The sequence below is a fragment of the Bos indicus genome, chromosome 12 (genome assembly GCF_029378745.1).
Source record: "Bos indicus isolate NIAB-ARS_2022 breed Sahiwal x Tharparkar chromosome 12, NIAB-ARS_B.indTharparkar_mat_pri_1.0, whole genome shotgun sequence".
In the NCBI taxonomy this organism is placed as follows: Eukaryota; Metazoa; Chordata; class Mammalia; order Artiodactyla; family Bovidae; genus Bos; species Bos indicus.
This window is the reverse complement of record NC_091771.1, coordinates 1,545,252-1,567,390: the sequence shown is the minus strand read 5'-3', so window position 1 is coordinate 1,567,390 and position 22,139 is coordinate 1,545,252. Positions and strand designations below refer to the sequence as shown.

The 22,139-nt window shown below is 39.4% G+C and overlaps 1 protein-coding gene and 1 long non-coding RNA gene across 3 annotated transcripts in view; both read left to right on the top strand.

Moving 5' to 3' along the window:
• The window catches only part of TDRD3 (tudor domain containing 3), a 226,341-nt gene extending 218,862 nt beyond the window's left edge, over positions 1-7,479 (top strand). For both annotated transcript variants that reach the window (XM_070799977.1, XM_070799976.1), the window contains one exon: positions 7,223-7,479. The gene's annotated coding sequence lies outside the window, so the exon portion shown is untranslated. The remainder of the gene's footprint in view (positions 1-7,222) is intronic.
• An 8,642-nt stretch (positions 7,480-16,121) lies between these two features.
• LOC139186170 (uncharacterized) lies at positions 16,122-19,401 on the top strand. Its single transcript, XR_011569656.1, has 2 exons — positions 16,122-17,882; positions 19,089-19,401. It is a non-coding gene; the product is annotated as an uncharacterized lncRNA (long non-coding RNA).
• Positions 19,402-22,139: the final 2,738 nt, after the last annotated feature.

Here is a 22,139-nt window from a genome sequence, read left to right as displayed (position 1 = left end):
TCTTTGTGTCACATTTTGGTAATCCTTACAATATTTCAAACTTCATCATTATTATATTTGTTATGGTGATCTATGGTCAGTTGTCTTTGATGTTAATATTGTGAAATGATTATGACTCACTGAAGGTTCGGGTGATTGGTTAACATTTTTTAGCAATAAAGTATTTTTAATTAAGGTATGTACATTGGTTCTTAGACATAATGCTATTGCACACTCAGTAGACAGCAGTTTAGTGTGAATAAAGTTTTTATATGCACTGGAAAACCAAAAACTTAGTGTGAGTTGCTTTGTTACAATATTCACTTTATTGTGGTGGTCTGCAACCAAACCCTCAATATCTCTGAGGTTTGCCTGTAATAGAAGAAAACTGATATTTTAAAACTACTTTCAGTTATAAAGTATTTAAGATAATACCATAGTTAACAAACTACTTTTCCTCCGGAGCTTTCCCCACAAATGCTATCCTTAATCCCCTTTTTTCTCTCTACCAACTCTTTTCTATTGAAGGTGATGACAATCAGTGAAATGACTATAAGTTTGAAAGTAGGAAAAAGATAAAAGAAAACAAAGGACCAGATACTTATCAACCTAGATAACTGAGTTTATCTTTTTGTTGTTTGATTAATTTCCATCCTTTTTAAGAAAGAGGAAGTGTTTCATATGTATCTTCAGGAATTCAGTGAAGACAGCCTTACTGCTTATTGAGATGTAATTTAGGAGCCTTATGCTGTTGATCCAGATTCTTTCATCCTAGAGTTTCAGAAAGAAGGTTACTATCTGAAAATCATCTTCATTAATAAGGAAGATGTAACAAAGAAGTCAGCTAATTATGGGACCAATCTAAGGCATTTCATTTTGATGAACAGAGACCTTAATTCTTAGTACATTCTTAGAAAGAAATACTTTTGCCATCTTTGATAACATATCTATTTTTACCTTATGCCAGGACTCTTGGATATTTCTTTTAATACTTAGAGTTTTCACATTAGAGCTTTTGCTATATATCACATAAACACTCTTTTAGACTATATATCTTTTTTCTTAGTCTCTTCTCAGTAGAAAGACTACTGAGAATTTTTAATAAATTGTTCCCAATTCCTTATTTCAGCTGTTCATTCTGACAAAGCTGTTATCTACATTGTGTGTGTCCCCTACTCAGTGACTCTCTCAGTTCCTCACAGCAGCCAGGACTGTTTAGCACTGGAAATGCAGCTAGCCTGAATTGAAATGTTCTATAAATAAAGAATGAATACCATATTTCAAACACTTAGTTTGAAAAACACTCAGCAAGTTGTATTGATTATATGTTAAAATGATAATATTTTAATAGATTGAACTAAACAAAACGTTACTACAATCAATTTCACCTATTTAATTTTACTTTTTAATGTGGCTACTAGAAAATTAAAAATCATATATGTCTCACATTATATTTCTGGACACCATTGTTCCAAGATCTTCTCCAGCTTCCCAAAACTCTTTCATTGGTTCAAGATTAGTTGTGTCATCCTAAGTGAAGAAATATTTTCTTATATTTTCTAGCCCTTTGCTTCTTATGTAATAGTTTGCCTGGAACAGAAGCCTAATGCTATTTGACTTCTGATTTACCCCAGTGAGCCAGGATAGCACCTTTTCCCTTTTATTATTGGTTTTTCTTTGCACTTATTACAAGACTGTCAAGTAGACAGACGTGCCCATGGTATCACAGAAGAGCTGATTCTTGACTTTGGGCATTTTTCTGTAGCATGCAAGAACTGACCAAAGCAGAATCAAAGTACACGTAAGGACTTCAGCAACATTACATTGTGCACAGTCAAGCATCCACTTTTAACATAAGCTCAGTGTGCTTATAATTAAATCTTATTTAAGGTAAATGAAAACTGAGACTTCCCTGTTAGCTTTCCAGTGTCTTCTGAACTGTTTAAAACAGGTTTTAAAAGGTGACCAAAGGTTCTCAACCCCCCAATTACTATAGGACAGGAGATGCAGGACTCTAGGACACTTCAAGGATGCCTGGGGCTGTTGAAAGCAGGGCCGAGTAGAGACAAGATGTAAGATAAGGAAGGGTGCAGCCGATGGTAGAACCCATAAGTCCTCTGGGCCCTTCTTTAGTGTCTTTCATGTTTTCTACATTCAGTTCAGTTCAGTTCAGTTGCTCATTCATGTCCAACTCTTTGTGACTCCATGGACTATAGCCTGCCAGGCTTGCCTGTCCATCACCATCTCCCTGAGTTTACTCAAACTCATGTCCATTGAGTCGATGATGCTATCCAGCCATCTCATCCTCTGTTGACCTTCTCCTCCTGCCTTCAGTCTTTGCTAACATCAGGGTCTTCTCAAATGAGTCAGCTCTTCACATCAGGTGGCCAGATTACTGGAGTTTCAGCTTCAGCATCAGTCCTTCCAGTGAATATTCAGGACTCATCTCCTTTAGGATGGACTGGTTGGATCTCCTTGCAGTCCAAAGGACTCTCAAGAGTCTTCTCCAACACCACAGTTCAAAAGCATCAATTCTTTGGTGCTCAGCTTTCTTCACAGTCCAACTCTCATATCCATACATGACCACTGGCAAAACCATAGCCTTGACTAGACGGACCTTTGTTGGCAAAGTAACATCTCTGCTTTTGAATATGCTATCTAGGTTGGTCATAACTTTTCTTCCAAGGAGTAAGTGTCTTTTAATTTCATGGCTGCAGTCACCATCTGCAGTGATTTTGAAGCCCCCCAAAATAAAGTCTGACACTGTTTCCACTCTTTCCCCATCTATTTCCCCATCTATTTCCCATGAAGTGATGGGACCAGATGCCATGATCTTTGTTTTCTGAATGTTGAGTTTTAAGCCAACTTTTTCACTTTCCTCTTTCACCTTCATCAAGAGGCTTTTTAGTTCCTCTTCACTTTCTGCCATAAGGGTGGTGTCATCTGCATATCTGAGGTTATTGATATTTCTCCTGGCAATTTGTTTCTTCTAGCCCAGCATTTCTCATGATGTACTCTGCGTATACGTTAAATAAGCAGGGTGACAATATGCAGCCTTGATGTACTCCTTTTCTTGTTTGGAAGCAGTATGTTGTTCTATGTCCAGTTCTAACTGTTGCTTCCTGACCTGCATATAGGTTTCTCAAGAGGCAGGTCAGGTGGTCTGGTATCCCCATCTCTTTAAGAATTTTCCAGAATTTGTTGTGGTCCACACAGTCAAAGGCTTTGACATAATCAATAAAGCAGAAATAGATGTTTTTCTGGAGTGCTCTTGCTTTTTTGATGATCCAGCGGATGTTGACAATTTGATCTCTGGTTCCTCTGCCTTTTCTAAATCCAGCTTGAACATCTGGAAGTTCACGGTTCACATATTGCTGAAGCCTGGTTTGGAGAATTTTGAGCATTACTTTACTAGTGTGTGAGATGAGTGCAATTGTGCAGTAGTTTGAGCATTCTTTGGCATTGCCTTTCTTTGGGATTGGAATGAAAACTGACCTTTCCCATTACCTTTTCCTAATGTTTTCTACATTAGGGCTCCATCAAAAATTTCCTTTGAAAAAGAGTACACTGCTTAAAAGTAAATGATGAATGTTAGCCCTGGGGTAATCATAGCTTATTTGTATCAGAATGTACAATGCAGACTGTTCCTAGTCAACTAAAACATTACAATCTTAGTGGTTCTCTACGTACCTTGAGTTAAAACTCCCATCTTTTCCAGATGCTTGTTTTGGATTGTACTGTTGACATGGAAAATCCTCACAGTAAAGAAAATTAATTTTGGCAGAAAACAGTACCATAATGGTATCACTAAAAAAACCTCACTGCAAAATGTATCCTAAAAATTAATTAATTAAGCAGGACATATGTGATCTTAGTTGAAAAACTTTATTTATTCATTTTTAAAATTTATTTTTCTTTATTGAAGGATAATTACTTTACAGAATTTTGTTGTTTTCTGTCAAACCACAACAGTATACATATATCCCCTCCCTTTTGAAGCTCCCTCCCATCTCCCCCCGCTCCCCTGCCACCCCACCCCTCTAGATTGATACAGAGCCCCTGTTTGAGTTTCCTGAGCCATACAGCAAATTCTCATTGGTTATCTATTTTACATATGGTAATGTAAGTTTCCATGTTGCACTTAGTTCAGACATATGTTATAGAAGATAATGAAGTAGAATTAAATATACTCTCTTTGAATGGGAAGTTCAGCAACAAGGATTATACTTTTTGCTTTTGTCACACAACTGAATATATTATTTTCTTCTTCAGTGAAAAGATACTTTATTATTTCCTCATTCCTCGTTTCCATTTAACTTCAATCATTTAAAAACAAGGTATATATTGTATCCAACCATTTGACTTGACTTCCAGCAACTATAAACATGAACTTTTTATCACTTTTTTTTTAAGTTCATAGTTGTCTTTCTTTTTATGTTTTGAGTACTTTGCTAGATGATGAATGCCATAGTAGCTGCTCAGTAAGTGTTTTCTTAAGTCAGTATATTTTGATAAAGTTGTTTATGTGTAATTTACATATTCTTCGATTGCCCTAAGGAGTTTTTTTACAAGTCTCCTACACCAACCCCCAACCCCTACACATTCATATACTTCCCCAGAGGTGCAAAGGGAGTTGGATTCTGCTTGAGGCTGGTACTAAGACAATATCAGTGATTAGCAAAAGTAGGAGATACCTGGGAGTTAGGACTCAGTGAGAGGAGCAGGTCTCAAGAGAGCAATATGGGAAATAGGCCTAGGTCTGAGAAAAAGTGGTGGCAAGTTAGATCCAGGCCCTGAGGGAGGAGAGGGCCCAAACCTCTATTATCTGGACTTGTCATTATTACAGACAACTTAGAAGTAAGAGCAGTTGTGGATAGGGTGTCCATAGTTCTTTAACCAGTGAAAGGGACCAAATTATGTGCCTTTGAAAAGGTTTCTGGCATGATTGGTGTCCTAGAAATTAGATACCAGTTAGTAGGGGCAGGATTTAGAGAGTTTTTTTTTTTTTAGTAGAGTTGATTTAGTTTTCTTTCACAATACTTAGGCCACTTGATGCGAGGAACTGACTCATTTGAAAATACCCTGATGCTGGGAAAGATTGAAGGCAGGAGAAGAAAGGGACGACAGAGGATGAGATGGTTGGATGGCATCACCGACTCTATGGACATGAGTTTGAGTAAACTCCAAGAGTTGGCGATGGCTTGCTACAGTCCATGGGATCACAAAGAGTCAGACACAACTGAGCAACTGAACTGAATTGATTTAGTTTTACAGATGCATTTTAAAGCTTCACTTTCATGGTGGGGTAGAGTCCTCTGAAGATAATCTAAAAGCTGAGAAAGATATGAAGAAGGGAAGAGGCAGTGGCTATTAGAGAATGTGTGAACCAAAACAGCATTACTGATGGTGGCAGAAGAGTATCACTTTAGACTCCTTAAGAGTTTGACCTTGATGTGTTCAGTGCTGTCATGAACTTCTGAATAAGAATGATATGATCAAAATTAAGCTTAAGAAATACTGCTGTTGGATATAGGATGGATTAAGCACCAGAAGGAAAAGAATCTAGGAAGCTATTGCATTGGTCTAGCTGAAGAGTCAGAGAAGGCAATGGCAACCCACTCCGGTACTCTTGGCTGGCAAATCCCATGAACGGAGGAGCCTGGTAGGCTGCAGTCTGCGGGGTCGCTAGGAGTCGGACACAACTGAGCCATTTCACTTTTACTTTTTACTTTCATGCATTGGAGAAGGAAATGGCAACCCACTCCAGTGTTCTTGCCTGGAGAATCCCAGGGACGGAGGAGCCTGGTGGGCTGCCGTCTATGGGGTCGCACAGAGTAGGACCCAACTGAAGCGACGTAGCAGTAGCAGCAGCAGCTGAAGAGTAGTTAGAGCTTCGAGTTTTGCTGTGAAAAGAGAGAAATGGCAGACCTGTGTAGACTTTGTTTGACACATCAGAGGAGGTTCCCTACTGCCATGGAGGTTAAGGCTCAGTATGTAGAGTGGTTTAGTGAATGGTGACTCAGTTTAAATTTCACTTCTAGTTTCTTTGATGAAAGAATAGTCTTCATAGTTTTACATATTAACCAAAACCTTGAAGCTGATCACTAAGCATAGTTGTTGTTTAGTTGTCCAACTCTTTTGTGACCCCGTAGACTGTAGCCCTCGAGGCACCTCTGTCCATGAGATTCTGGAGTGGGTTGCCACTACCCTCTCCAGGGGATCTTCCTGACCAAGGGATTGAACCCACGTCTCCTGCGTTGCAGGTGGATTCTTTAGTGCTGAGCCACCAGGGAAGCCCCTTTGAAACCAATAGCGAAGCATACATTACTGTATAAATATCATGACCTTGTTTATTTTCCAAGGTCCAGGTTTTAACACCATTTTTACCTAGTAGAAGATGTATTTTAGGATGGCTTTCTGTTTGTGTTTTTTTTTTTTTTAAGACAATCTAGAGCAGCATCCTTGTGCAAAATTTTTCAAATCAAGGTCAGGGAAATGATCACTATAAAGATAGATGTTATAGAACCCCATGAAGCCAGCAGGAGAGGCATCATGTGAGGACAGTAGTACCCAAATCTCTAGTTTCTAATCAGGAGACTATTGACTTCAGAGGACTTATGAGCCGTTTGAATGCAGCCATGGGAATGCTTCCCATCCCTGCCCACCCAGTTTCTTTCCTCCATGAAGCTGAAACAGGACTGGAGCAAATAGGGCCTCTCTCACCACCTCTCTCAGCCTTCTCTGTTGTCGCCACCCACAGCATTTCTGCTAGAGTGGCATCTGATAAAGGTGGGGAGCAGGCAAGGGAGGCAACAGGCTTAGGTAAATTACCTGAGAGACTGAACCAGCTCAGAGGGGTTCATAGGGGAAATGGAGGTGGGTAGGATGGGGGTAGATGCGATTCAGTGGCAGATTGCATCTTTTTTAGGTCACCCTCTGTTAAACTCTGCTCAGTTAATCCAGATTCCTGAAGCAACGTGCTAGCAATAGAGGGACTAACAGTGACAGAGATGTACTTTAAAAATTTCTAGAAGGAAAACTTATTTTTTAAAGACTTTGCTTTTTGTTTATGTACTGATTTATAGAAATTATGTTTATAAATTAGCAGTGTCCAGTTTGCTCTGCTTGTGATCTATTGATATTTGTATAAACACTTCACAGTTACAGGTAGGTTTCAGCAGTGTGTGTATGAAGAAGTTAAGTTGAGGTGCCAATTTCACTCTCTTCTTCTCTTCTTAAATAGAGTCTTTATGAAGAAAGGAGCTGTTGACTGAATCATCCTGGTCAGAACCTGTTGATAGACCTCCTGCTTTCCCTTCGGAGTAAGATGCAGACATGGTGGATATTATTATTTGGAGAACTAAAAGGCAGATTTTAGGGGGAAAAATATTCAACCCACATAAAGAATGGGGAAAAAATACAAAGTTAAATAAAGCAACTTTTACAAGTAGAAGAATTTTTTCTTCTGCCATCAATAAAACCAATGCACTATTAAATACATTGTTTTGCTATATGTTTTATTTTCTGAATGTTATTTTTCTTGTTCATCTGGTATTAACCCCATACTAATTGCCTTCTGTAGAATGGCAATTATAGCATACTGAAGCTCCACTGTCATTACAGAATAAACTGACTGACACAGTTTGCCACATTTCTCAACAAAACAACCTGAAGACAAATAGCAGTTCTTAGTATGGTAACACTGCAAAATATGACAGCAGAAAAATATTCAGAACTCTGATATGTTGTTTTAGCAGTCTGTTAATCTAATTCAATCAAAAAAAAACAGGCATTCCCTTGCTTATAAAATGTGCAGTGGATCTTTTAAGATGCATCTGGTTGCAGATAACAGAAAACCTAGCTCTAACTGGTTAAATACTAAAGTGCTAGCTTATTTCACTCATCAGAAGCACATTAAGTTTCCGTTGGTTTAATTCACTGACTCAGAGTTGTCATGAAAGATCTGATCCTTATTCTTTTCATCTCATTTCTGCTTTCTGTGACATAAGCTTCATTCTTCAGCTCCATATGATCCCAGGATGGCTACAGCTTCCTGAGCTGTTCAGTGCAGAGATGGGGTTGGGGTCCCTTCCGGAAGTGCACTCAGAAGAGAAAAGAAGCTATCCCTCGTAGGCTGCATTTACCTGTGTTGTGTGACTTTTCAGCCTTTGAACGGGAAACTTCAGCAAGGGTCCGTGGGTGAGTTTAGGCTTGATTCAAGTGGGGGCAATCTGCTTTCCTGAAAACATATTCAATCTGAGGCAGAGGATATATATGTGAGTCAGGGCACTTGCCAAAATGAAAGTGAGAGGGATTGGCAGAAGCAACCAGAATCTTCATTCAGTTCAGTTCAGTTCAGTTCAGTTCAGTCGCTCAGTCGTGTCCAACTCTTTGCGACCCCATGAATCGCAGCATGCCAGGCCTCCCTGTCCGTCACCAACTCCTGGAGTTCACTCAGACTCACGTCCATCGAGTCAGTGATGCCATCCAGCCATCTCATCCTCTGTTGTCCCCTTCTCCTCCTGCCCCCAATCCCTCCCAGCATCAGAGTCTTTTCCAATGAGTCAACTCTTCACATGAGGTGGCCAAAGTACTGGAGTTTTCAGCTTTAGCATCACTCCTTCCAAAGAAATCCCAGGGCTGATCTTCTTCAGAATGGTTGGATCTCCTTGCAGAGAACCAATATTTCTGAGCTATAGGTTCTTAATAGGACAAAAATAATAGCCCCATAGTCTCAGTCTTATGAAGTCAAAAGTGAGTGGTTAAAATTTAAGGAGAAAGAGGGATGAAGGAAGGGAGGGGAAAACAGAATTCTCTGGTTAAAATAATTGACAAAAATTAGTACTTGGCTTTGATAGAGAAGGCATTGGGCATTTTCTCAGGGCCAGTTAACTCTAAGTTTTGTTTGTTAGCCCACAGTCAATTGTTTGTTTCTACAGTATCTTAATAAGTGAAAGAGTACAGGTGAGAAAGACATGGCTGATAGTATGGGGTTTTTGTTTTTGTTTTTTTGGCTTTTTTTTTTTAATTTTATTTTTAAACTTTACAATATTGTATTAGTTTTGCCAAATATCGAAATGAATCTGCCACAGGTAGACCTGTGTTCCCCATCCTGAACCCTCCTCCCTCCTCCCTCCCCATACCCTCCCTCTGGATCGTCCCAGAGCACCAGCCCCAAGCATCCAGTATCGTGCATCGAACCTAGACTGGCAACTCGTTTCATACATGATATTTTATATGTTTCAATACCATTCTCCCAAATCTCCCCACCCTCTCCCTCTCCCACAGAGTCCATAAGACTGATCTATACATCAGTGTCTCTTTTGCTGTCTCGTACAGGGTTATTGTTACCATCTTTCTAAATTCCATATATATGCGTTAGTATACTGTATTGGTGTTTTTCTTTCTGGCTTACTTCACTCTGTATAATAGGTTCCAGTTTCATCCACCTCATTAGAACTGATTTAAATGTATTCTTTTTAATGGCTGAGTAATACTCCATTGTGTATATGTACCACAGCTTTCTTATCCATTATCTGCTGATGGGCATCTAGGTTGCTTCCATGTCCTGGCTATTATAAACAGTGCCACGATGAACATTGGGGTACACGTGTCTCTTTCCCTTCTGGTTTCCTCAGTGTGTATGCCCAGCAGTGGGATTGCTGGATCATAAGGCAGTTCTATTTCCAGTTTTTTAAGGAATCTCCACACTGTTCTCCATAGTGGCTGTATTAGTTTGCATTCCCACCAACAGTGTAAGGGGGTTCCCTTTTCTCCACACCCTCTCCAGCATTTATTGCTTGTAGACTTTTGGATCGTAGCCATTCTGACTGGCATGAAATGGTACCTCATAGTGGTTTTGATTTGCATTTCTCTGATAATGAGTGATGTTGAGCATCTTTTCATGTGTTTGTTAGCCATCTGTATGTCTTCTTTGGAGAAATGTCTATTTAGTTCTTTGGCCCACTTTTTGATTGGGTCATTTATTTTTCTGGAGTTGAGCTGTAGGTGTTGCTTGTATATTTTTGAGATTAGTTGTTTGTCAGTTGCTTCATTTGCTATTATTTTCTCCCATTCTGAAGGCTGCCTTTTCACCTTGCTAATAGTTTCCTTTGCTGTGCAGAAGCTTTTAAGTTTAATTAGGTCCCATTTGTTTATTTTTGCTTTTATTTCCAATATTCTGGGAGGTGGGTCATAGAGGATCCTGCTGTGATGTATGTCGGAGAGTGTTTTGCCTATGTTCTCCTCTAGGAGTTTTATAGTTTCTGGTCTTACGTTGAGATCTTTAACCCATTTTGAGTTTATTTTTGTGTATGGTGTTAGAAAGTGTTCTAGTTTCATTCTTTTACAAGTGGTTGACCAGATTTCCCAGCACCACTTGTTAAAGAGATTGTCTTTAATCCATTGTATATTCTTGCCTCCTTTGTCAAAGATAAGGTGTCCACATGTGTGTGGATTTATCTCTGGGCTTTCTATTTTGTTCCATTGATCAATATTTCTGTCTTTGTGCCAGTACCATACTGTCTTGATAACTGTGGCTTTGTAATAGAGCCTGAAGTCAGGTAGGTTGATTCCTCCAGTTCCATTCTTCTTTCTCAAGATAGCTTTGGCTATTCGAGGTTTTTTGTATTTCCATACAAATTGTGAAATTATTTGTTCTAGCTCTGTGAAGAATACCATTGGTAGCTTGATAGGGATTGCATTGAATCTATAAATTACTTTGGGTAGTATACTCATTTTCACTATATTGATTCTTCCAATCCATGAACATGGTATATTTCTCCATTTAGTAGTGTCCTCTTTGATTTCTTTCACCAGTGTTTTATAGTTTTCTGTATATAGGTCTTTAGTTTCTTTAGGTAGATATATTCCTAAGTATTTTATTCTTTCCATTGCAATGGTGAATGGAATTGTTTCCTTAATTTCTCTTTCTGTTTTCTCATTATTAGTGTATAGGAATGCAAGGGATTTCTGTGTGTTGATTTTATAACCTGCAACTTTACTATAATCATTGATTAGTTCTAGTAGTTTTCTGGTGGAGTCTTCAGGGTTTTCTATGTAGAGGATCATGTCATCTGCAAATAGAGTTTTACTTCTTCTTTTCCAATTTGGATTCCTTTTATTTCTTTTTCTGCTCTGATTGCTGTGGCCAAAACTTCCAAAACTATGTTGAATAGTAATGGTGAAAGTGGGCACCCTTGTGTTGTTCCTGACTTCAGAGGAAATGCTTTCAATTTTTCACCATTGAGGATAGTGTTTGCTGTGGGTTTGTCATATATAGCTTTTATTATGTTGAGGTATGTTCCTTCTATTCCTGCTTTCTGGAGAGTTCTTATCATAAATGGATGTTGAATTTTGTCAAAGGCTTTCTCTGCATCTATTGAGATAATCATATGATTTTTATTTTTCAATTTGTTAATGTGGTGTATTACATTGATTGATTTGTGGATATTGAAGAATCCTTGCATCCCTGGGATAAAGCCCAGTTGGTCACGGTGTATGATCTTTTTAATGTGTTGTTGGATTCTGATTGCTAGAATTTTGTTTAGGATTTTTGCATCTATGTTCATCAGTGATATTGGCCTGTAGTTTTCTTTTTTTGTGGGATCTTTGTCAGGTTTTGGTATTAGGGTGATGGTGGCCTCATAGAATGAGTTTGGAAGTTTACCTTCCTCTGCAATTTTCTGGAAGAGTTTGAGCAGGATAGGTGTTAGCTCTTCTCTAAATTTTTGGTAGAATTCAGCTGTGAAGCCGTCTGGACCTGGGCTTTTGTTTGCTGGAAGATTTTTGATTACAGTTTCAATTTCCATGCTTGTGATGGGTCTGTTAAGATTTTCTATTTCTTCCAGGTTCAGTTTTGGAAAGTTGTACTTTTCTAAGAATTTGTCCATTTCTTCCACGTTGTCTATCGGCATATAATAGTTGATAGTAGTCTCTTATGATCCTTTGTATTTCTGTGTTGTCTGTTGTGATCTCTCCATTTTCATTTCTAATTGTATTGATTTGATTTTTCTCCCTTTGTTTCTTGAAGAGTCTGGCTAATGGTTTGTCAATTTTATTTATCCTTTCAAAGAACCAGCTTTTGGCTTTGTTGATTTTTGCTATGGTCTCTTTTGTTTCTTTTGCATTTATTTCTACCCTAATTTTTAAGATTTCTTTCCTTTTACTAACTCTGGGGTTCTTCATTTCTTCCTTTTCTAGTTGCTTTAGGTGTAGAGTTAGGTTATTTATTTGACTTTTTTCTTGTTTCTTGAGGTATGCCTGTATTGCTATGAACTTTCCCTTTAGGACTGCTTTTAAAATGTCCCACAGGTTTTGGGTTGTTGTGTTTTCATTTTCATTAGTTTCTATGCAAATTTTGATTTCTTTTTTGATTTCTTCTGTGATTTGTTGGTTTTTCAGCAGCGTGTTGTTCATCCTCCATATGTTGGAATTTTTAATAGTTTTTCTCCTGTAATTGAGATCTAATCTTACTGCATTGTGGTCAGAAAAGATGCTTGGAATGATTTCTATTTTTTTGAATTTACCAAGGCTAGATTTATTGCCCAGGATGTGATCTATCCTGGAGAAGGTTCCGTGTGCGCTTGAGAAAAAGGTGAAATTCATTGTTTTGGGATGAAATGTCCTATAGATATCAGTTAGGTCTAACTGGTCTGTTGTATCATTTAACGTTTGTGTTTCCTTGTTAATTTTCTGTTTAGTTGATCTATCCATAGGTGTGAGTGGGGTATTAAAGTCTCCCACTATTATTGTGTTATTGTTAATTTCTCCTTTCATACTTGTTAGCATTTGTCTTACATATTGCAGCGCTCCCGTGTTGGGTGCATATATGTTTATAATTGTTATATCTTCTTCTTGGATTGATCTTTGATCATTATGAAGTGACCGTCTTTGTCTCTTTTCACAGCCTTTGTTTTAAAGTCTATTTTATCTGATATAAGTATTGCTACCCCTGCTTTCTTTTGGTCCCTATTGGCATGGAAAATCTTTTTCCAGCCCTTCACTTTCAGTCTGTATGTGTCCCCTGTTTTGAGGTGGGTCTCTTGCAGACAACATATGTAGGGGTCTTGTTTTTGTATCCATTCAACCAGTCTTTGTCTTTTGGTTGGGGCATTCAACCCATTTACGTTTAAGGTAATTACTGATAAGTATGATCCCGTTGTCATTTACTTTATTGTTTTGGGTTCGAGTTTATACACCGTTTTTGTGTTTCCTGTCTAGAGAATATCCTTTAGTATTTGTTGGAGAACTGGTTTGGTGGTGCTGAATTCTCTCAGCTTTTGCTTGTCTGAGAAGCTTTTGATTTCTCCTTCATATTTGAATGAGATCCTTGCTGGGTACAGTAATCTGGGCTGTAGGTTATTTTCTTTCATCACTTTAAGTATGTCTTGCCATTCCCTCCTGGCTTGAAGAGTTTCTATTGAAAGATCAGCTCTTATCCTTATGGGAATTCCCTTGTGTGTTATTTGTTGTTTTTCCCTTGCTGCTTTTAATATTTGTTCTTTGTGTTTGATCTTTGTTAATTTGATTAATATGTATCTTGGAGTGTTTCGCCTTGGGTTTATCCTGTTTGGGACTCTCTGAGTTTCTTGGACTTGGGTGATTATTTCCTTCCCCATTTTAGGGAGGTTTTCAACTATTATCTCTTCAAGTATTTTCTCATGGTCTTTCTTTTTGTCTTCTTCTTCTGGGACCCCTGTGATTCGAATGTTATAGTGTTTAATATTGTCCTGGAGGTCTCTGAGATTGTCCTCATTTCTTTTAATTCGTTTTTCTTTTATCCTCTCTGATTCATTTATTTCTACCATTCTATCTTCTAATTCACTAATCCTATGTTCTGCCTCTGTTATTCTAGTATTTGTTGCCTCCAGAGTGTTTTTAATTTCATTTATTGCATTATTCATTTTATATTGACTCTCTTTTATTTCTTCTAGGTCCTTGTTAAACCTTTCTTGCATCTTCTCAATCTTTGTCTCCAGGCTATTTATCTGTGATTCCATTTTGATTTCAAGATTTTGGATCAATTTCACTATCATTATTCGGAATTCTTTATCAGGTAGATTCCCTATCTCTTCCTCTTTTGTTTGGTTTGATGGGCATTTATCCTGTTCCTTTATCTGCTGGGTATTCCTCTGTCTCTTCATCTTGTTTAAATTGCTGATTTGGGGGTGTCCTTTCTGTATTCTGGCAGTTTGTGGAGTTCTCTTTATTGTGGGGTTTCCTCGCTCTGTGTGGGTTTGTACAGGTGGCTTGTCAAGGTTTCTTGGTTAGGGAAGCTTGTGTCGGTGTTCTGGTGGGTGGAGCTGTATTTCTTCTCTCTGGAGTGCAGTGAAATGTCCAGTAATGAGTTATGGGATGTCTATGGTTTTGGGGTGACTTTGGGCTGCCTGTATCTTGGATCTCAGGGCTGTGTTCCTTGCTGCTGGAGAATTTGCTTGGTATGTCTTGCCCTGAAACTTGTTGCACCCAGAGAGGTTTACAGTGTTATATGGAGAAGAGAAGAGTGAGGAGGGAGTTAGAGGTGACCCGATTGAGATGAGGTGGAATCAATAGAGGAGAGAGTGGGCTATTCAGTAATCTCTTCCTTATGTGCACTCCACAACTGGACCGCTCAGAGTTGTTCACAGAGTTATACAGAGAAGAGAAGGAGGAAGGTGGCAGAGGTGGCCAGGAGGATAAATGGGGGGAATGAAAAGGAGGGAGACAGATCCAGCCAGTAATCAGTTCCCTAAGTATTCTCCACCGTCTGGAACACACAGAAATTCACAGAGTTGGGTAGAGTACAGAGGGGTTAGGGAGGAGACACAGGCGACCTGGTGGAGAAAAAGGAGAGTCCAAAGGGAGAGAGAGCAGTTAAGCCAGTATTCTCGCTCCCTAGTGAAAAATGGGTACTGAAGATTGGGTTCTTAAAGGTACAAAATTGGTAACAAATACATAAAAGCAAAAATTTAAAATGTAGACTAGCGTTTGGAATTTCAAAAATACGATGTTAAAGAAAAGAAGAAGGAAAAGAAAGAGAGATAAAAATGAACAAACAAAAACAAACAAGGTCGCGAAAATTATGAAGAAAATATAGGTACAAAATTGATAACTAATACCAAAAAGCAAAAGTTAAAAATCTAGAGTAGAGTTTGGAATTTCAAAAATACAATGTTAAAAAAGAAGAAGAAAAAGAGAAAACAAACAAACAAACAAACAAACAAGAACAAACAAAGTCGCCTAAATTATATATATTAAAAAAAAAAAAAATACAGGTACAAAATTGATAACAAATACCAAAAAGCATAAATTAAAAATCTAGAGTAGAGTTTGGAATTTCAGATATACAATATTATTTAAAAGAAGAAGAGAAAGAAACAGAGAAAAAGAATAAGAAAAAATAAAAAAGGGTCACAGAAATTATATAAAAAAAAAAAAAATACAGGTACAAAATTGATAACAAATACCAAAAAGCATAAATTAAAAATCTAGAGTAGAGTTTGGAATTTCAGATATACAATGTTATTTAAAAGAAGAAGAAAAAGAAACAGAGAAAAAGAATAAGAAAAAATAAAAAAGGGTCACAGAAATTATTAAGAAAAAAAAAAAAAAAAAACTATAGGTACAAAATTGATAACAAATACCAAAAAGCTAAAATTAAAAATCTAGAGTAGAGTTTGGAATTTCAAAAATACAATGTTAAAGAAAAGAAGGAAGAAAAAAAAAAGGTCAAAAATTATAAAAAAAATATATATATGAAGTTTGCTTTAAAAAAAGGGGTCTTTTTTTTTTTTTTTTTTGCAAAGTAATCGGTTATAAAAGCGGAAATTAAAGGAATAATAGAGGACTTAAATTTTTTTTTTTAATTAAAAAAAAAAAAAGAATGATTGTACAAATAGTAAAAATATATCTAGGACTTTCTCCGGTTTTGTTGTGAGTATTGTGGGTTCAGTTCATTTTTGGCTAGTTCCTTGGTCTGACATATTTCTTAAGATCTATAGGCCCCTTCCTATGTAGTTGGTAGTAACCACAGGGTTTTAATCTATTGCCTGTAGCTTCCAAGGTGGTTCCCTCTGTTATAGCTTCTTCTGTTTGCTGGTCTCTTCAGTGTCTGGTTTCTGCCCTGATACAAAGGGTACGGTGGAGGACACTTTTTTTTTTTTTTTTTTTTAAGGCTCACTTGTTCAGTCACGCTGAGGGGAGGTAGGGAGGGATGCTGCAAACAAATAACCCTGGCGTGTGCTCGCAGTGCCTCAGCCACACTGGGTCTGCCCCCCGTTCACGGCGCGTGTAGCCTCTCTATCCACACTGCTCAGGCTCTAGGTTGCTCCGCTGGAAACCATCTGTGGCTGGCCCTGGCCTGCCTGTACTTCCCAGGTCCAAGCCGCTCAGGTTCAGGCACTCGGGTACTCCTCAGGGGCGCAGACTCTTGGTTGGGCCTGCGTTTTGTGCCCTTCCCAGATTCGAGCAGCTCAGGTGATGAGATGTTTGGTGCGTGCGATTGCTGCGACTTATCGCCTCCCCGCCACTCGGTTATCTAGGTGTGCACCGGCACACCTTCTCAGGCAGATGTTGACCGTCCAGACCCCCAAGAAGTTTTAGTTAGCAAAGAAGCCTGCTTACAATTTTATAGATAATGTCTCTCTGGGGCTGCGATTGTCCCCTTCCGGCTCTGGCTGCCTATCACTGGAGGGGGATGGTCTGCCGCCAGCTATCTCTGTTCAGTCCTTTGTTCCGTGCATGGGCCTGGCGGTGTCATAGGTTAGGGCTGGCTTTTCGCGTGGTAGATATCCCACAGTCTGTTTTGCTAGCCCAAATTATTTCGCTCAGATAGCGCTTGGGGTATTCAGGCCAGATTCTTGCGATGCAGCCCGCGCCGCACCTGCCCCCTGCCCAGCCCCCACTTGCTAATGGCGGATGCAGGCGTCTGCGCTGCTTCTCCCCTGGGGGAATTACCATAGGGCTCGCAATGTGCAGGTTTTAATTGTTTATTTTTCCTCCCTGTTATGTTGCCCTCTGTGCTTCCAAGGCTCGGCACAGATTCAGCAGTGAGAAGGTTTCCTGGTGTTTGGAAACTTCTCTCTTTTTAAGACTCCCTTCCCCGGACGGAACTCCGTCCCTCCCTCTTTTGTCCCTTTTTTTGTCTTTTATGTTTTTTCCTACCTCCTTTCGAAGACTTGGGTTGCTTTTCTGGGTGCCTGATGTCCTCTGCCGGCATTCAGAAGTTGTTTTGTGGATTTTACTCGGCGTTTAAATGTTCTTTTGATGAATTTGTGAGGGAGAAAGTGTTCTCCCCGTCCTACTCCTCTGCCATCTTAGCCCCTCCTCCTGTTTCTTATTTTTTTTTAACCATCCCTATGCTTCATAACAAGAAGTGGAGTGGCCCGGGCATTGGTTGCTTTCTTAAAAAAGATCTCCAAGTAATTCTAATGCATATCCTGGGTTAAAAACCAGAGGAAGGGCCATGTTTGACCACTAATAAGTTAGCCAGTAAAGGAAAAGGCAGAAGAATGTAAACCGAGGTCTGAGAGTGGCTTAAAGGACTGATTCTCTCTACTTTCTTGTTGGTAGATGAGGACAGTAGTCCCTAGGACAGTGCTAAGCATAGAAGAGTCTCTAAAGTGGATGGCACTAGTGTTGCCTAGTGATTGTCATGGTAACAATCCCTGAGGATAGTTCTGTGCAATAGATAGTATGTGACATATATGATTTGACCTGAAGGCATCAAGGAAAAGTTTAGGTTGGAAGGCAAATGAGGCCAACCTATCTGCCCTGGAGGCTGCTGGAGCACTGAAGGTGACAGCAAGATGTACTTGACCAAGTAACTAAGCTCCACCATGACTTTCTGTTACTAAGGGCAGCTGTAGGCCTAGATGTGCAATAATTAATTACTAGTTTGGTGAAGTTCTTCTAAGAGCATGGTGGTAAGTATTTTTCATTCGTTATCTTTGTCATCTTCACAACTCTAGGACTTCCCCCTTTTCCCTTCTTACTCTTTGTTTTTGTTTTGGTTTGGTTTTTGTTACGGTTATATTCTGTCAAGTTAATCAGCCCCTTAGGTTTGCTTCACAGTTTGTCATCGCCATGACGTGTGATGTTCATTTGCATTGTTTGCTCCCAGTTCCATGGCAAAGCCATCCTTTCCCCTTTCGTGGCCTCTTCCTCTCCCCCACCTCACTCGTTCTGCTCCTTCCTTTTCTCTCTTCCTCTTGTTTAAAATCTTACTTTTCTTTGACTTTTCGTGTTTATACTCTTAGCTCAAGTTCTTAGAGTTTTTTTTCCTTTCAAAAAGTGGTTCTATTTATAATTCAAAAATTATTCGGTAAATATGTACAGAGTACTAACTGTGTTCTAGGTGCTATGCTGTAAATAAAACCAGCATGATCTCAAATCTCCCCAAGCTCTAGGTGTAGCTCCTTTTATCAGTTTATTTCAGTATCTAAAATATTATCCTCTTCATGTTCCTTTTCTTTATTATCAACTTCCTTTCTTAAATGTATTTCATTGACTTTTACTTTTGCTAGACTTCTAATAATTATCAATTTTTAGTCTTAATATTTTACCTTCAATTCTGCTTTGCAAAATGTTAATTTTAAAAATGTTTTTCACCCCTGAGCCATGGACATTTGTTTCTGAAGAAAGTCCTCTAGATACAGGGAAGCACCTGAAGTTGTCGCCATACTTTGGCTACTTCTCCACAGCAGATCTCCAGAGCAGACCTGACCTGAAGGTCAGTTAGCACTGATAACCACTTTTCCCCACCCTATGCCCACTCCACTTATTAAGATTCTACAGAAATAACTGTGGCCTAACTGAAGAAAACGGAGAGGGAACAGGCTCCAAGAGATTCCTAAGAAGCACTCCTTCAAAGCAAAGTAGTAAATTTTGTCAGTTGTTTTGGCCAAAGGATTCCCTCCTCCCTCCCTCCAACATTTCCTCCCTCCTTCATTCTTTCTTTTCTTCTCTCTCTTTCTTTCTTTTCACTTCTAGCTTCACAGGACTAAGAGTGAAGACACTGTTTCTGTCACATTAAATGGTTTGTCGTTCACTGGACCATCCAGGTTTAGGCCATGATGACAACCCCTGCCCCCCTGCCTGGCATTATGTGATTCTCTAATATTTTTATATAGATTCATCTCTCAAAGGCCTTTCTTTGTGACTCTACTCATCATGGCTAACCCCACTGCCCACAAGGAGTAAACATGGATGGAGCAAAGAAGGAAAATATGACTGACGGGTGCTAAGAGGGGTGCTTCCATGACCAGGCTGGAGCGGCCATCAGACTTCCCAGCACCGACCTGTCACTGGAATGTACAGGAAAACAAGACCTTTCCCCATGTTTGAGCAAGCTGGGGTGTCAGTGCATGATGTAGAGGACCTTTAGTAGGCCCTGTCTGTAGTCCCATTTTTGGTAGATAAATTATGCTATTTTTCAAAAGTAAACAGTGTGTAAAAATTTCATCACTCTTTTCTAACTCACATTTTATCTTTCCAAAGCAACTGAAAGGATGGTAATATCATTTACTAAGATGAAAAATACTGCAATAAACCAGGTTTTGTGTTAGGGGGAAGAAATCTTGCTATTATCCTAGCTTTGTCACCTCGATAACTACACGGGTAGTTTAATACGTGGAAGTCACATTTATTTATGTGTTTTTTCAAAATATCAAAAAATTCTTCAGGTGAAATGCTATAGAAGTTTATCTTCAATAAAATAGCAAATTTTGGGCATGTGATGCAAAGAAAAGACCCTTATGACTCCTTAGAAAAAGACCCTGATGCTGGGAAAGATTGTAGGCAGGAGGAGAAGGGGACCACAGATGATAGCTTATGGTGAATGACATCAGATTCGTGCTCTCTGCATAAGATTCTGCTTCAGGACCAGGGACCAGGCTTGATCACTCAAGACCTCTTGTGTAGCAGAGTTTTATTAAAGTGAACAAGGGACAGAGAAAGCTTCTGACATAGACATCAGAAGGGGACTAAGAATGCCCACTCGCTAGTGTGTTAGCAAGGGAGCTGTATACGTTTTCAATTAGTTATTACAGGAAATCAAAAGACTGTCTCAAGGTTGTCAAGATCTTACTAGACCCACTCCCACAATTTACATTTGAAAATAACAGGATTAGTCAGAAGATTCTCAAGAAGGAGAAACATGTCCTCAAGCAGGATACATTGTTATATAATCCTTAGTACAGAGTTTAAGCTGAGTTGTTTTGTTGTGTGATTATTAGCTCTGGGCTTAAAGAAAAAAAAGTTTGTCCTCTTTGAGAACCCAAGACCAGCCCCAGACCCCATTCTCCTCAGGGACAACAGACTTCTTATCAACCTGTCTAGGAATTGACTCTCTCACAGAGGATGAGATGGTTGGATGGCATCACCGACTCGATGGACATGAGTTTGAACAAGCTCCAGGAGTTGGTGATAGACAGGGAAGCCTGGCGTGCTGCAGTCCATGGGGTGGCAAAGAGACACAACTGATTGACTGAACTGAGCTGAAGATAGCATAATATGCTTGCATAAGGGATAAGACAGGGCCAGAGACATCAGAAATGATTTTATAGGAATAGGAAAGAGGACACATCTATGGTTAAGATTGTGGAAACCTTGAATTTGGTGAATCAGTTCAGTTCAGTTCAGTCACTCAGTCATGTCCGACTCTTTGCAACCCCATGAATTGCAGCATGCCAGGCCTCCCTGTCCATCACCAACTCCCAGAGTTCATCCAAACTCATGGACTGATTGGATCTCCTTGCAGTCCAAGGGACTCTCAAGAGTCTTCTCCAACACCACAATTCAAAAGCATCAATTCTTCAGTGCTCAGCTTTCTTCACAGTCCAACTCTCACATCCATACATGACCACTGGAAAAACCATAGCCTTGACTAGACAGACCTTTGTTGGCAAAGTAATAGCTCTGCTTTTTAATATTCTATCTAGGTTGGTCATAACTAGTAGTTTACATAAAATACCAGACCACCTGGCCTGCCTCCTGAGAAATCTGTATACAGATCAGGAAGCAATAGTTAGAACTGTACATGGAACAAAAGACTGGTTTCAAATCAGGAAAGGAGTACATCAAGGCTGTGTATTGTCACCCTGCTTATTAAACTTATATGCAGAGTACATCATGAGAAACGCTGGGCTGGGAAGAAACACAAGCTGGAATCAAGATTGCTGGGACAAATATCAATAACCTCAGATATGCAGATGACACCACCCTTATGGCTGAAAGTGAAGAAGAACTAAAGAGCTTCTTGATGAAAGTAAAAGAGGAGCTTGAAAAAGTTGGCTTAAAACTTAACGCTAAGAAAACCAAGATCGCAGCATCTGGTCCCATCACTTCATAGAGAATAGATGGGGAAACAGTGAAAGACTGGTTTTTGGGGCCCCAAAATCACTGCAGATGGTGACACTAGCCATAAAATTAAAAGACGCTTTCTCCTTGGAAGAAAAGTTATGACCAACCTAGACAGTATATTAAAAAGCAGAGACGTTATTTTGCCAACAAAGGTCCGTCTAGTCAAAGCTATGGTTTTTCCAGTAGTCATGTATGGATGTGAGAGTTGGAGTATAAAGGAAGCTGAGTGCCAAAGAATTGATGCTTTTGAACTGTGGTGTTGGCAAAGACTCTTGAGAGTCCCTTGGACTGCAAGGAGATCCAACCAGTCCATTCTAAAGGAGATCAGTCCCGGGTGTTCTTTGGAAGGACTGATGCTAAAGCTGAAACTCCAATACTTTGGCCACCTCATGCGAAGAGTTGACTCATTGGAAAAGACTCTGATGCTGGGAGATATTGGGGGCAGGAGGAGAAGGGGACAACAGAGGATGAGATGGTTGGATGTCATCACCAACTCGATGGACATGAGTCTGAGTAAACTCTGAGAGTTGGTGATGGACAGGGAGACCTGGTCTGCTGCAGTCCATGGGATTGCAAAGAGTTGGGCACGACTGCAACTGAACTGATTGCCTTACATACAATTGGAAGTAGATTGTACAATCAAGAGGAGCAGGTGTTCAGCCTGAGGAATAGATTCCATATGCTGAGACAGGTCCTTCTCTCTGGGATTCAAACATACTCAGGACTGTCTGTTGTTTAGTGCCAGTGAGTGCCTGGCAGACAGCAGGTGGGTGGCAGCACAGGGCTAGTTCCAAGAAAGATGTGGACAGGAAGAAGGTCAC